General features: G+C 42.4%; 1 long non-coding RNA gene across 1 annotated transcript in view; it reads left to right on the top strand.

Moving 5' to 3' along the window:
• The window catches only part of LOC308057294, a 105,848-nt gene extending 92,031 nt beyond the window's left edge, over positions 1 to 13,817 (top strand). The window contains exon 2 of the long non-coding RNA XR_013925203.1: positions 12,486 to 13,817. This is a non-coding gene — a long non-coding RNA (uncharacterized lncRNA). The remainder of the gene's footprint in view (positions 1 to 12,485) is intronic.
• The last annotated feature ends 1,830 nt before the right edge of the window (positions 13,818 to 15,647 follow it).

The following is a 15,647-nucleotide window of genomic DNA, read 5'->3' as shown; positions in this document are numbered from 1 at the left end:
ACCTGCTTCAATCCCCACCGCAGACTATTGGAAGCACCACTGAGAACCCAGCTGTGCCACAGCACTAACTCCAATGCCAGCAACGTGGCGACCTCATTGAAGTTTGGCAGGGGATGCTCAGGTACACTTTCAAAAGGACTTCACCACATACGTGATCAACGGTCAGTCTTTGGTGAAATACTTCACAAGCTGGTGACGTACGGAATTAGACAATTGCGGCAGCGTCAGGGCAGTGTAGGGTACGGGTGTATTTCCTGCCCCTTCTCACAGCGTTATAGGGCCAAGGCTGGGGACACGCACCCTTCAAAAGCCACCTGGTCCATCTCCCCACACCAGAGCTGGCTCAGCTCCAGACCCAAACTGTTTTTGCAAGAGGTTTCACAAGTACTTAAAAGCACTAACAGTTCCACCCCTGCCCTCAGCAGCCTACGCCAGCTCTGCGCTAGAGTTAAAGGGTGTTAGTTCTTCCTGTGTCTGAACTCCGTTTCCCTTTACATCTCACCCCAGCCCCAGGGGACACAGAGACAGCTCTGGCTGATGCCTTAATCACACCCCTCTGTAAGGTCTGTTCTAGAGGAGTAAGTGACGGGGTGCCTGGTTAGCACACCCACCCCAGGCAGGCGGCATCGGGAGCTGCACACGGGGGACACTCAGACACCCCACCAGAGCAAAGCCGGCTGTGCAGTCCCAGCCACTGCCTTCTGCAGAACAGAGCCAGGCAATCCCCCCCCATCCCGGCTGTCTGGCGTTTAGCAGCAGGAAGGCAAATCAAATTACCAAAATCATGTTACTGTAGAGATGAGCAGAGCAGTCTCCAGATGTATGGCGTGGCGTCGCTGCGCTGGAACTATCACCTTGCCCCCACTGAAATCAGTGGTAAAACTGCTGCCATAGGGCCAGGAGCCATTACCCCCAGCAGCGCTTTTGTTGATGAGCTGATAAAAGCTCTGCTTCTCATCACTCACTGGCTGCCCTGATGTTTTCCTCAGTGCTTTTAATTAATTTGATATTTTTATCATTGTTGAAGCAGCAAGCACTTTGATTTAGGAATTGCATACAGCAGCAAACTCCCTTCAGCAGAACTGATCCAGACTCCCCCACAGCTGGGATTTCTGCTCCCATCCCCATCCCCTCCTGGAAGGGCCCTAAGGCAGCCAGCCCAGGCACAGACACGTACCTATTGCTCTAACACAGGCGCTGACAGCCAGCGCCTCACCCACCACCCAGCACCTCACCTACCACCTGCTCAGCTGGGGTTTAAGGTTGTCAACACAGATGCTGCCCCATCCAAGACAAAAAGAATAATCTCTTTTTCTAGACATCTCAAATATTCACCCTAGAAACTGCAGAAGGGCTTTTGCTTTTCCTATTTGGAAGGTAAAATACTAGGAAGGGAACTGCAGCAAGCAACCTGCATGATTTAATACCGCATTTCAGGAAAGCGTTTCACCTTCAGCAAGCCATTCTGAATTGGCAATTTTGTACTCAATCTTGCAGCTAAGCCCTCTAAAATAAAAGCTATGGGCAGCCCATATGAATTTAAAGCACCTGTTATCTGGGTACTTCACGTCCTGCACTGTTTCGATCCTCAGAAACTCATTAGCAAATGAAGAATGTTATTTGCTTTTGTTGTTGTTGTTCTTTTGGCCACACTACTGTAACAAAGGTATTGCAAAGCCAATTGAAAGCTACCTGCCTTATTAAGTCTTGGCATGCCATATTTACTTAGCTCCCTCTTTCAGGTGCCGGGTAGGCAGGGGAGGATGCAAGTTCAGATCAGCAGGAGGATAAAGAAAAAAGGAACTTCAACAACTGGAGCTACTTGAAGGAAGTAAAAGGAAGTAATTGTCAAGGCGTTGTCATTGCTAAGGAGCAAATGGATCAACAGCAATGCAATTAAGAGCCCAAGAAATAAATCCCCCCCAAAAGCAAGCACTGGCAGCCTTCCCAGCTCCCTTGCTGGTGAGGGGCACTGGGACCACCTGCACAGCAATGCACACGGGATTTCTCCAGGGACCTGAGGGCAAGACTAAAGCAGCAAGGATTTGGTTTCACAGAGACAACCACGACCTTGAGAGAGAAAGATGCCTCTCGCCATTCACGCAGATGCACATTATGCTCCAAGCCCCCTCTCCAGGGACACCGTGGGACATGGCATCCCGTGCAAGGCTTGACTCAGCACTTCAGAGCGGGCTGACCCTTCAGCCACGCTCTACCACCCCACCAAAGTGGGACCTTGTGATATGGAGAAATAGTGTGAAATGGGGACAATGGACATCGATCGTGATTGTATATGTCTGCTCAAGGAATGTGGGTATGGTGACTAGTCATGGGTGCGGTGTCTGGTCATATAGGCACACAGCTTTGAGGAGACAACTACAGTTTTGAGGAGACGCCTGCCCTTCTTCCTCTAACAAAGGGGCTATTTAAAAAAGAATGAGAAAAGGATGAGAGACATTCCAAGGCTATCTAGAGGGAGGGATTGCTAAGTCTCCTTGCTGGAGAAGATCGGAGGGTCACAAGAACATGAATCACCTACAAACCTGCAAGACCACCACATTCCAGGAAACGGACTGATAAGCTAATTAACATACGAAGCGGGGTTTAGGTAACGAATATGTATAGGCGTTAATTGAATATTCATTTGTTTCATTGTATAAATGTGGGATGGTTCGTCACTTCGGGTATGCACGCTTGTGGAGGAGCGATCCCCCGTGCATCTGCGCGCAATAAACATACCTACTTTATAACTTTCGAGTTATAGAGTCTAATTCCGCACGTCACTTGCACCAGGCTGAATGCAGCGTCAGCCCAAACAGGGGGAAAGCCAAGGCAGGAGGGGTGCTAGGCAGAAGCTGGCTGCTTGTGTCGCTGTGGACCCATGGTCCCTTAAGCTTTTGAAAGCTGAATTGCCCTCCCTTGGGGGTAAGAGGTTGCAAAGTCTCTACTGCAGCACTGCCTCGTGTTACCAGGGCGCTAACTCTGCTACGCACTTGCTTGTAGCCTAGGGGTGTTATCGATTTGTTAATAAGTTAAGATTGATTGATTATATTAGATTGATTAATTGATTTTATACAATCATTTAATAGAATTAAAATATAGAAGAATAAGAAAAACATTTGTAATGAAACTTATAGTTGCACAGTAAAAGCTGCTATGAGATCTTTTGTACGTCCTGTACCAAGGCTAGAAGAAGGGGCTGGAACCATTGTTAAAACTTAGGTAATAACTTTAGGGTTGAAAGGTTCCTTTGTACTTAACCAGTCTTCTGTATGTAGAGGTGCATTGAAATGTCAGAGGATGAGATTAATGGGAACTGGGGAGAGTCGACTGGAACAGCTTGTAGGTGCCTGCCAAGAAACCGTGAACTTTAGTAAAAGGTAATTCCGGCAGGGGGAGATCGCGACCACCGACTCATATACCACCTACCCAAATCGTACCCTAGACCCATTTCTAGACCTTTCTAAGCTTTACTGCGCAGAATCGGATATAGGAGGAGAGTATGTAAATGATTTACGGGAAATGTTATGATTATGCATGAATAACTAATGAATATGTATGAATAAGTTCTATATATGGAATCTGATTTTGGGACCTGGTGTGCGTTGATCGTGAGAGGACTCGCTCACGCACCCGGCCGTTAATAAAGAAGTGTCTGCTTATCTACATCACATTGGTGTCGATAAGTTCTTCATTCCGAGATTTCGGTAACAGTTTTGGCGACCCAGATGGGACCTCGCTGAAGGAGACCGGAGGAGTCGGGGACCTGATCGGTTCCAGCCGGCACCGAGGATTTCTCGGGGATACCCATCGATCCCCGATCCGTAAGGCTCTTCGCGACGTTCCCTGGATTTTTTTGGGTAAGACACTTCTTCTTTTTAATTGTAGTAAGTAAGTGCACTAGAGGAAGTGGGCAGGAGTCCCACTATAATAAGTGTATGGGAAAGAGTGGGATGGAGTCCCACCAGTGGGTTGGAGTCCCACTGAGCAAGTCTACCTGTCAGACGCAGTGAAAGACCTGCGCAGGGTAGGACTAGGAGTCTGCCCGTAAGACATAACGAAAGCTATTGCAGGGTTGGACTAAAAGGATCCTTGTGGAAGTGGAAGCCTAGGCGTCTGCCCGTAAGACATAACGAAAGCTATTGCAGGGTTGGACAAAAGTGTAGACAAGAGAAACTATATGCTATAGTGTTCTCTAAGGTAGTGCCTCTAACAAGAAGTTAGAAGTTTTAGTGCTTTTTGTTGTTTTGTGAGCCTGTGTATTAAGAAGAAAATTAAGAGGTATAATATTGTGTTATATGTTTGTCTTTTTTGTTGTTTTGTGAGTTTGTGTATTAAGAAGAAAATTAAGAGGTATAAAATTGTGTTATATGCTTGTTTAAAGCAACTGTGGGAAAGTGTGAGTGTGGTTGTAAGGGTGAGACGTATAATTGAAAACGAAAGCGAGTGTGGAGTGTGGATCCGCGGATTGGAGTGACAGAGTTGAATAATTGTGTATTGTACTGTGGGTAATTATGCCATGGCAACTAAGTTAACTCGGTTGTTTAAAAGTAAAAGCATGGGTAATCTTGCTGTAAATGACAAAATCCCGAAAAATTCTTTCTTGGGATGTTTATTGGCACATTGGGGAAATTACAGGATGATCTGCAAAAGAGCCAGATGATTGAGTATTGTAATAATTTCAGTATGGTAATAATTGGTGACCTTTGTATATATTGGATGATCAGGAAAAGTGGCCCACGAATGGGACACTGAATTATAACACTATTCTGCAGTTAATGCTGTATTGTAAAAGAGAAGGGAAATGGAATAAAATGCCAGATGTGGATTTGGTTTTTTTTTACTTAAGACAAAGAAAGGATTGGCAGGATGAATGTAAGCTAACTATTAGAGATAATTTGGTAATGGCTATAACTTCTGATAATAAGAAAGTGGAAAAAAAATGTTGTTTAAAGTGTGAGGTTGGGAGTGGATACAGGAGCGACATTTTTTTATTAAATACCTGTAAAGGAAAAACTGGAACAAAAACAGGCCATTCCTGCAACCCCTGGATTTGAAATTTGGAAATAAGATAATTACACATGAATTTTTGTATGTACCAGAATGTCCGATACCCTTCTTAGGAAGAGATTTGTTATCCAAATTAAACGCACAGATTGTTTTTGACGAAGGAGAACTTTTCTTGAAAATACCTGAGTCAAAAACGGGAGAAATCTTGATGATACAAGAAAAGGTAAAGGAACAAGAAATTCCACCAGAGGTGGATTTGGCAGTGATCCCTACTGTATGGGAAACAAATATTACTGGTAAATCGAAACTAGCAGAACCAGTTAAAATAGATTTGAAGGAAGGTGCAGGAACAGTGAGAATTAAACAATATCTAATCAAATCAGAAGTGAGACAGGAATTGAAGAAATTGATTGATAAATTTTTGGAGTATAAAATTTTGGAAGAATGTGAATCTGAGTATAATACTCCTATTTTACCAGCCAGAAAACCCTCGGGTGAATATAGGCTGGTGCAAGACTTGAGAGCAGTATATCAAATAGTTAAGGATATTTATCCTGTGGTAGCAAACCCTTATACACTGTTAACAGCATTGAGGGAGAATTATCAGTGGTTTACAGTGCTTGATTTAAAAGATGCTTTCTTTTGTATACCTTTGGAAAAGGAAAGCAGAAAACTGTTTGCTTTTGAATGGGAAAATCCTCAAACCAAAAGATGCAGCTGACATGGACTAGATTACCCCAAGGATTTAAAAACAGTCCAACTATTTTTGGAAATCATTTAGCAAAGGAATTTGAAATCCGGAAACAGGATAAACCAAGACCTGGACATTTATTTTTACAATATGTGGATGATATATTGATTGTTACAAAAGAAAGATTTATTTGTATACAGGTGACTATTGACCTTTTGAATTTCCTGGGACTAAATGGGTATAAGGTATCTAGGAAGAAAGCCCAAATAGCCTGCCAGACTGTGATATATCTCGGCTTTGAGATTTTAAAAGGGCAACGACAATTAGGAAAAATCAGAAAGAAGCTATTTGTGGTATACCTGAGCCGAGAAATATTCATGAACTCAGAGCATTTTTGGGAATGACTGGGTGTTGTCGCCTTTGGATCATGAACTATGGGCTAATAGCTAAACCGCTGTACGAGGCCCAGAAGAACTCTCCCTTAGTATGGGGCCCACAACAACAAAAGGCTTTTGTAGAGTTGAAACGTGCCTTAATGTCTGCACCTGCTTTGGGACTGCCGGATCTAACCAAAGATTTCCAGCTGTTCGTACATGAAAGACAACACCTTGCACTGGGCGTGTTAACCCAGAGGATAGGAAGCTGGAAACGACCAGTCAGATATTTCTCTAAACAACTGGATACAGTGAGTAAAGGGTGGCCAAACTGCCTTCGAGCAGTGACAGCAACAGTGATGCTCGGAAATTGACTTTGGGAAGAACAATAACAGTCTATGTTCCACACATGGTGATAGCTGTCCTAGAACAGAAGGGGGGACATTGGCTGACCCCCAGCCGAATGATGAAATACCAGGTGGTATTGACTGAACAAGATGATGTGATTCTAAAAACAACTAACCTGGTAAATCCTGCAGTGTTTTTAAGTTCCATACAGGAAGAAGGACGACTGGAACATGATTGCTTGGCTACCATCGAGTATGTTTATTCCAGTCGTGAAGATCTGAAGGATGTGCCGTTGGAGAGACCAGACTGGGAACTGTGTACTGATGGAAGCAGTTTTATGGAACAAGGAGTTCGATATGCCGGATATGCGGTAACAACAGAGACTACAGTTATAGAAGCAGGAGCATCGGCGAGTACCACATCAGCCCAAAAGGCAGAGCTCATCGCTTTAATTCGAGCCTTAGAATTAAGCAAAGACAAGAGAGTAAATATCTGGACTGATTCAAAATATGCCTTTGGGGTAGTGCATGTCCATGGAGCTTTGTGGAAAGAGAGGGGGTTATTGTCCTCTCAAGGATCAAACATTAAGCATCAAACAGAAATTTTACGATGATTGCAAGCAGTTCAAAAGCCAGATCAAGTAGTAATCATGCACTGTAAGGCACACCAGATTTGGAATACAAAAATAATATCTGGGAATAATTTAGCAGAAAAAAAACAGAAAAAAAAAAAAAAGAGAGAGAGAAAAAAAAAAGGTAGCAAAGAAACAAGCATTGCAAATGGCAATAATTCCTTCTAAAACAGTAACCCTTCCTAGGGAAAAACTGAGATATTCAGAGGAAGATGACAAATTGGGTCAGTTATTAAGTGCTAAGAAAAACTTAGCTGGATGGTGGATAACTCCTAATGGACAAGTAGTAATTCCACCTCTTGGGATGAGAGAGATAATTCAAACAAGACATCAAGAATGTCACTGGGGAGCAGAAGCCTTAGTAACATCTTTACGAAAGCAAGTAATATCAGTTAAGATGTTGGGAATAGCTAAAATGGTAACTGCAAAGTGTGAAGTATGTTTGAAAAATAATCCAGTGATTAAGAAAAAGGTTCAAATGGGTAGACTGAAATCTGGTACAGAACCTGGAGATTATTGGCAAGTAGATTTTTCAGAGTTACCTAGACAAAATGGGTACCGGTACATCCTGGTAAGGGTTGATACTTTTACAGGATGGCCAGAAGCCCTTCCCTGTCGCACCACACAAGCAAAAAGAGGTTGTGAAGTGGTTATTACAAGAAATAATTCCGAGATTTGGAGTTCCTATTGGAATTTCCTCTGACAGAGGTCCACACTTTGTTGCTGAAGTAGTCCAAAGTGTTAGCAAAGTGTTGGGTATTAATTGGGATTTGTATGTGTCTTGGAGACCACAATTTAGTGGAAAAGTGGAGAGGATGAATCAAACTTTGAAATGACAAATAAGTAAAATTTGTCAAGAAACCAGTTTAAAGTGGCCTCAGGCACTTCCATTGGCATTATTACGAATCAGAGTACAACCAAAGAGTGGAACCTCAGTCAGTCCTTATGAATTATTATATGGAAAACCATATGAGTCTCCAGAACCAAATCCAAACATACACGTGAAAGGAAAGCAGGATGTATATAACTATTTGCTTTCTCTAGGAAAAACTTTGACTGCAATTCGGAGTGCAGTAATTTGGAATAGACCTTTATCCCTGGAAAATTCAGTGCATGATTTCCAGCCAGGAGACTATGTTTATGTGAAGACGTGGACCTCCGAACCTTTGCAGGAGCGCTGGAGAGGACCTTTCCAGATACTGCTAACCACTTTTACAGCTATCAAAATTGCAGAATCGGATGCTTGGATATATTATACTTGAGTGAAGAAAGCACCGTGAAGAAAGCATCTACTCCGTGGAAGATTGCTAATCGTGACCCAGAGACTTAAAAATTGACTTTGGAACATGTCTAATTTTGCAGATCAAGTTATGATTGGTTTTTGGATTTTCTTTTGGTTGATAGTGTTGGTGGGATCATTGGATGACTTGGTGAATAGGAACAAAAGACAAATAGAAACAGAACAAGTGATTGAAATTCCCAAACAAATGGCTGAGGAAAATTTGATGGTAGGATTGATTAAAGAATTTGCCAATTTACAAAACATCACGCAGATCACTGCTTGTTTACCTATACCAAGAGCAGTAGGTGAATCTATTCCATGGGGAATTTTAACTATGAATTTGACTAACCTGGAACATAAAAATGAAACCCATTATTGTGAACAGAGGCCAGTGACTCAATGGTATGAACAAGTGAAAGTCACTAGAAAACAATGGAAAACTCCAGGTAGTCTGGCAGATTGTGAAAAATTGTTAAATCATGTTTTTACCAAAATAGGGAGATTTAAGAATGTAGGATGGTGTTCTTATGATGAACAATTTAAAACCAATGTGAGCAAAAGTGTTATGGAATGGAAGTGTAACAAAACTGGCCAAAGCACCCAATTAGTAGACCAGTGGGACTCTATATGGTCTATGTCCATATTTTCCCATTTTCAATATATAGCAAGAACTCCTTGGTGTTTTACATGGGATGGAAAAGTTTTTTTTCAGTATTACCCTGGGTAGATGATAGGTCAACTACATCGGGAGAGAAAGAAAATAAAATAGTGCCATGGTGGAAATGTGAAAAAGTGTATGATTGCAGTAATGCAGACTTAGTAATCCAAAGAATTCCTCCGTTGGCTGCTGCTTTGAAATATGGTTGGTTTTGTCGAGGTATTAAGAATACTCTAAATTTAACCAGCGCTTTTACAGTCAGAAGAGGAACTTTGTTTAGTTGTAGAAAATCTACTATTCGAAGTCCAGGACATTTAGTTTGGGCATTAAGTGACGGAACCTGGACAACACACCTACCATTAGATGGTAAGGTGAAACAAATCACGTTAGGCATGCCAACATTGTGTCCAATTTGGAAGAAATCACCATTTAAAGGATCTCTAGAGAATTTAGAATTGAAACGAATAAAGAGATCAGGGATAAATGATGATGTTTGGAATGAACCATCTACAGGAGTGAAAATTGGCTGGGCACTGGAATCACTTTTAAATCCTATAGCTTCATATAGAAACAGAGCATGGCTCTATCATTTAACTGGTCAAGTGGAAAAATTGGCAAATGTTACCAAGAAGGGGTTTAAGGAATTGAATATACAACTACAGGCAACTTCCAGAATGACTTTACAAAATAGAATGGCACTAGATATGCTCCTGCTTAAAGAACATGGAGTGTGTGGATATCCCAAAGATAAACTGGACCACTGTTGTATCCACATTCCAAATGTCACTCAGGATGTGGAACATGATCTAGATTTATTGGGAAAAATTGAAGAAGAAACTGAAACAATTCAAAAGGATATTTTTGGGGCTCTTGCTGTATTGAATGATTATACTGAACTTTGAAACAAGTGGAAAAATACTGAAGAAATAAGACGAGGTCACGATCAGAACAGTGGAATGAAGAGGGAGGAACAAATTGCGGATGCTTGCACAAGGCCAGGGCCAGCAGGACGCGATAAGAGGAGCTGGGAAACAGCAGAAAAGAGCCTACGTGCCTGAAAAAGTAGAAACAGAAATCTTGCCAATAAACAATTGTTAACCAATCATATTATTATACGCCTGTAAAATAGCCAATCATATTATCACATGCTTATAGAGTGCCTTATAAAAGTGTACCTGGTTTGTACAATAAACGGATCAGATCTTGAACTCCATGAGTATTTGAATCTGACTCCCGCTCGCCCGAAATGCCCGCAGCATCTGGTGACCCTGACGACAGGATCGGTCGAAAAGTCAGGAGGATTCGTTAAGGACCGTGTTACAAGCTGCGGAGCCGGCGAGGATCCTGCTGCCAGCGGAGAGAGAGCTGGGCGCCCGAAGAAAGGTGGAACGTGCACGGCTGACCGGTGAGTCAGGAAACTTAAGCAGGATGGGAATCACTGCATCAGCGGTGGAAAAAGCAATCGTAGACAGTTTGATGAAACTGGCAGAGAAAACTGAAACGCCAGTCTCACGGCAGGCAGTAATTGATCTGCTATGTTGGAGTCGCCGCCGTGGTTTCCTTGCTTCTACGCAAGATGTATATAATAATGAAACATGGAAGAAAGTGGGAGAGGACTTATGGGAATCTGTGCAAGCCGGGACTAAGGGGGTAAAGACTTTGGCTCGCACGACAGTTTTGAGGAGACGCCTGCCCTTCTTCCTCTAACAAAAGGGGCTATTTTAAAAAAAAAAAAAAAAAAAAAAAGAAAAGAAAAAAAAAAAAAAAGAATGAGAAAAGGATGAGAGATATTCCAATGCTATCTAGAGGGAGGGAGTGCTAAGTTTCCTTGCTGGAGAAGATCGGATGGTTACAAGAACATGAATCACCTACAAACCTGCAAGACCACCACATTCCAGGAAACGGACTGATAAGCTAATTAACATACGAAGCGGGGTTTAGGTAACGAATATGTATAGGCGTTAATTGAATATTCATTTGTTTCATTGTATAAATGTGGGATGGTTCGTCACTTCGGGTATGCACGCTTGTGGAGGAGCGATCCCCCGTGCATCTGCGCGCAATAAACATACCTACTTTATAACTTTCGAGTTATAGAGTCAAATTCCGCACGTCAGTTTTGGCGAGCCAGGCAGGAGGATTTCTGCTCGGCTGAGGGACCAGCTGCGGAGCGGACGCTCCTAGGCGTGCCCCGGGAGATTTCCTCGGAGGAGCCTCCTCTTCTCAGCTGTTCACCCGGGAGCAGAAGAGAACCCCTGGATCTGCGGATAAAACGGTATGTTTAGTAACGGGGCGGCTGGTGAGACGCACGGAGACGTCCGGCGCGCAGCGCAGTCCCCAGGAGAAAAGAGAAAAAAAAAAAAAAAAAAAAAAAAAGGGGGGGGGGGAGCTAAAAACTTCCATTGGGTTGTCTTAAGAATTGGGGAATTCCTAGAATGTAACAACTGAAATAGCGCTCTGTGTCTTGTTTGTTCTATGTGTTGTCTTGTTACATGTTCAAAACTTGGAATTATGAAATGTATGTTGAAAAATAATAATATTCTGGTAATTCGTGGCAAATAGCGGAAAACTTAACACTCTGCTTAAGACCAGGAAAAATGTGTTTTTTGTTTGTTGTTTGTTTTTTGGCAATTGTTCATTGAAATGCATACTTTGTGAACTGTCAGTGTTCCTAAAAGTTGTACATAAGTGCACGGTACCGTATAACATACTGCTTGTGTGACTGCGGGCTGCCCGGAGAGTGTGAATGGTGTGATTGAGATGCGCATTTTGATTTTCCGTGTATAGCTTAATTATTTTGACTGAGTGTGAGTGCAAGAGTGCTTGAGATGCGCGTTTGAGTGCAAAACAAGTAAGGAGCTCTATCCGTGTTTCCGACCTTGGGTGGCTAAGGCGGCCGGAGAAAAACAAAGTAATTAAAATTGCAAAATGGGAAATGGAAGGAGTAAGCCCTGTGAAAAATCGCCCTTGGGTTGTATATTAAAACATTGGAGTGATATCGTAGGACATGGTGGTACCGAAAATAGAAGGAAATGGATTAAATATTGTAATCAGTGGTGGCTTTTGTATAAATTGGAGTGATGCGAAATGGCCTCAGGAGAGAGGAACGTTAGATTATAACACTCTTCTGCGATTAATGTTTTTTCTGAGAAGAGAGGGAAAATGGGACGAAGTATCATATGCAGACATGTTCTTTGTCCTCCAGGACAAACCAGAGTGGCAAATGGACTGTGGATTAGTACCCCCTCGGGATCCTATGGTACTAGCACTAGAAAGAGTGCGGGATTAACATCACCTGATCTTTGATTATGGCTCTAGAAAAGGATAGGAAAAAACCCTAAGACCTAAACTAGAAAGATGTTCTTGTTGAAATTTTTGTGTTAAAAAGCTCAGGTTGTGGTTCCTTCTGTGGAGCAACCAGAATGAAACACGTTGTAAGATAAAAACTTGTACTAATGTATGTAAAACCTGAGGGGGGTGGGAGGGGGGAGTGGAGAATCAAAGACCTTGTGAAAGTGTTAGGGTATTGGGGTGAGTTTGTACAAAGCCCCGTATCCCCTCGAAGGTGCGGCTGAGTCCTGCGGGACGCATGGCAGGGTGTTTGCTGTTTGCCTGCGAAGGCTGATATGTAATAACACAGACTTAAAGCAACAAGGAGCAGATTTGCATTCAGGGTAAGAAAGAGTTAAAACAGAAGTGCTGCTGCAGAGGCAGGCCTGTGTAACCTGCAGAGCAGGAACAGCATCTCCTGCCCCGAATCCTCCTGATGGTGGGGAGGAGGGGGTTGCTGTTGCTGACGATTGAGCAGAAGGACCTGACAATGTCACCCCAATTGCTGCAGCATTTGCAGTACAACAGGACCAGTAACGGCCCCTTTTAGGGCAGGGAATGGGTATGAGGTGGAATTTTAGTGAATACAAAACCAACTTATTTGTTAAACTTAGTAAAAAATAATAATAATAAAAAAAATTGGTACAGTTGTGGGAGCTGCTGGCCACCAGGAAAACATCCTGAAACCTTTAAAGTACAAACTAAGAAAACAAACAAGAATGCCAAATTCACCAAAATCTTTGTTGGGATGAGATTTATTAGAACATCTAGACGTTTAGAGAAGGGGAAATGAAATTAAAAGTTAAATATGATCAAGTAATTGAAATATTGAGCTTATCTTTAATTCAACAGAAAAGAGGAAAAGAGGACCTCCCTGAAGTAAAAGAATTTTTTAACCAGGTGTATCTGAAAATTAATTCCAGGAAAGGTGAAAAATGCTTTACCTGTTACAGTAAAAATGATAAAGGGGGAGGCTTGCCCAGTTCAGATAAAAACAATATCCCTTGGTCAGCAAGGCTGTGGGGATATTGGCAGAAAAAGTGAAATAAAATACACTCTGTAGTAGTTCTACTAATGTAAATCTGTGTGTTTTGCCATGACAGTGACTTGTTATGGGATGTGCAGATGAAACTCTGCATTGACAACGAAGTACAAGGAATAAGGTTGGTCAGGTGCCTCCTACCATAGTCAAGGGCAAGACTTGGTTGGCCTCTGTGTTTGCCACCAAGAAGGATCTTGAGCTCCGCTGTTGGCTGCAACCCAGTAGGCGTTGAGCGGTGGGAACATGTGCCATGCCAGACCTTGATGTGAGGAATGGCCCACTCTGAGGCACTGATTTGGAAATTGGAAACCGCCTGGCCGACCATGAGGCCAGACGAGTAACAGAGGAGGTAGGAAAGGAGGAATTATCCTTAATACCAGACGATAAAATCCAAACTGTAAGTACAGATCAGGAGCCAAACTATTCTAAAGAAAACTTAAAGGTAATTCAGGACATGAATGATAAAATAAAATCAAGTGGACTTATTTAAGGGATGGTCGTATAGTGGTACCATCCAATTTAATATGGACCACAGCCCTATTATTAATAAGACGCATTGGGGAGCTGATGCTTTATGTAAAAGTCTAAATCAGAAATTCATAGGGCAAAACTTGTATACTGTAATAAAACAGGTGACTCAGCAATGTGAAATGTGTTTACGCAATAATCCCAATACAGCAAATAAAATAAAACTAGGGAACGTTAGTAGAGGAAATGTTCCAGGGCAACATTGGCAGATCGATTTCTCGGAACTTCCTTGAAAAGGGGGGTATCGATGTTTATTGGTACTAACAGATACCTTTTCAGGTTGGCCAGAAGCCTTCCCGTGCAGAACTGCTAAAGCCCGGGAAGTGACCAAAATACTGCTCCAAGAGATAATACCTAGGTTTGGAGTCCCAGCGGTAATGTCCTCGGATAGAGGACCACATTTTGTGTCCAGAATAGCACAACAGATCAGCCACCATCTAGGAATAGATTGGCAATTACATACCCCATACCGACCACAGTCGAGTGGCCAGGTAGAAAAGATGAATCATCTAATCAAACAACAGATTGTCAAGTTAGGTCAAGAAACAAATCTAACTTGGCCCCAGTCTTTGCCATTAGCTCTTACACGAATTCGAACTAGACCAAGAGCAAAAGAGGGGCTTAGCCCATTTGAAATTTTATATGGACGACCCTATGGGGTACAAAAGGGGACGTCTTCACAGATTGGTGAAGAAACAATGACTTCCTATATGGTGGCACTAAACAAACAATTAATAAGAATTGAGAAGCATGTGATGGGAACACGCAGTAGGGGTCTGGATGGACCTGTTCACGATATACGACCAGGGGACTATGTATACGTTAAGTGTTTTGCAGATAAAACCCTGGAACCACAGTGGACCGGACCTTTTCAAGTCCTACTCACCACCTACACTGCAATCAAGGTTGAGGGACAGAATTCTTGGATTCACCATACCCGGATCAAGAAAGCCCCTGCAACTTCGTGGAAAGTAACCCCAGATAAAAAAGAACTGAAACTCAAATTTACTCGGACAAATGGGAACAATGTGGGTGGCAAGTAAGTGAACCTGAGCGGTTGTGGATCCACCATATGGGAAGGGCACCACAACAAACAATATAGAAAAAAAGAGTCTGGGACTGAGCCAGTGGCCAGTCTTGCCCAACTTGTTATCAGTAAGCCCCAACTCAAACAAAGATATTTTTGATCAAAACAGATTTTATGTGTATATATGAGGAACGTTTAGATTCTTAAAATGATCAATAGTGGGTTTAAACCATTTGTGGTTTTTTGTACCCTCTCTCTTGCCTACAACCAAGAGCCTGATAACTGGCCTTGGAATCATGCCCAGAAAAAACACACTGGAATAATGGGAAAGGTGGACTCAAAGATGAAACTAGCTATGGTGGTTTTTTCTGAAAATGAGGTGTACCAAAGGAATCAATGGGATCGGGAGGATGTACACAAAGTCGACCCATTATGGGGAAAATTAGGAGATAGGATAAAAGTAGGGTGTCAAACATATAATGAAAAGGATAACACCAAGATTTCAGGAGACACCCTGATTAATGTCAGAAAGGTAGATAAGGAATTTACCCTTCTAAATACAACCATGTGCTTTAATTCACGGGAATGTTGGCACAATTTTACCTTAACCGAGCCCATCTTTATAATATGCCTAGGAAAGGAATCCCCAAGAACAGCTCTGACTTATAAGATCAAAATAACAGTCATGCTAACCACTGTTCCTACCACCACCACAGTTACAACAAC

The sequence above is a fragment of the Falco punctatus genome (genome assembly GCF_963210335.1).
Source record: "Falco punctatus genome assembly, contig: scaffold_76, whole genome shotgun sequence".
NCBI lineage: Eukaryota > Metazoa > Chordata > Aves > Falconiformes > Falconidae > Falco > Falco punctatus.
This window is presented reverse-complemented; position numbering and strand designations above follow the sequence as displayed.